This window comes from Nematolebias whitei, chromosome 15 (assembly GCF_014905685.2).
Source record: "Nematolebias whitei isolate Nwh7 chromosome 15, NemWhi1, whole genome shotgun sequence".
Classification (NCBI taxonomy): domain Eukaryota; kingdom Metazoa; phylum Chordata; class Actinopteri; order Cyprinodontiformes; family Rivulidae; genus Nematolebias; species Nematolebias whitei.
Window position 1 is genome coordinate 34183622 of NC_056512.1, and position 790 is coordinate 34184411.

The window sequence follows — 790 nt, forward strand, 5'->3', positions numbered from 1 at the left end:
TGACCAATGAGTACAGGGTGCAGTGATGGGTACGGTAGTTACAGCCAGTTATGAATCTTAGTGCACCATGATGGACAGCATCCAGCATCTGTAAGGTGCTTGCAGGAGCATTCATGTAAATAGTGTCACAGAGGATGGGAGGAAAGTAGTTACAAGGCATTTCCTAGCGTTCAGAGTTAAAGATCTATTTCTAAAAAAAGAAACCAAATTTTATTTTCAGATTCTTTACCAAGTTTTCAGCAAAGGGCTTATAAGAGAGATGCGAATTGGCCAAGATACCCAGTATTTGTAAGAATCGACAAACTCATTAGGACCACCATTTGAAGATAAAATAAAAGGAAGGACTGCTGAGACTGACTTCCTGTTTGAAAACAACATCCCTTTAGTTTTATCAGCATTTAGCACCAGTTTAAGATGGAACAAATCTGACTGGATGATGCAGAACGCAGACTGTAAAAGCTGGAAAACTTTAGCAACTGTTGTAGCTCGACAGTAAACAACTGTGTGATTGGCATAGAAATGTAAGGATGAATCAGGAATGATCTGACCTACGATTTATGTAGATAGTGAAGAGGGTGGGTCTTAAGACTTGAACCTTGATGGGAATTTCTAAGATTTAAAAAGTTAAAGACCTAATTCCTTCTCCATTTCCTCCTTTAATATGTTCTTCTTGATCTAGAAAAAAAAATCAACAACATAATATATGCAGGTATGTCAGATATCTTACAGTTGGAACAAAGTTATTACCTTTCCTGAGGAAGTCAGTGGGTAGCTGTCAACAAACATCACA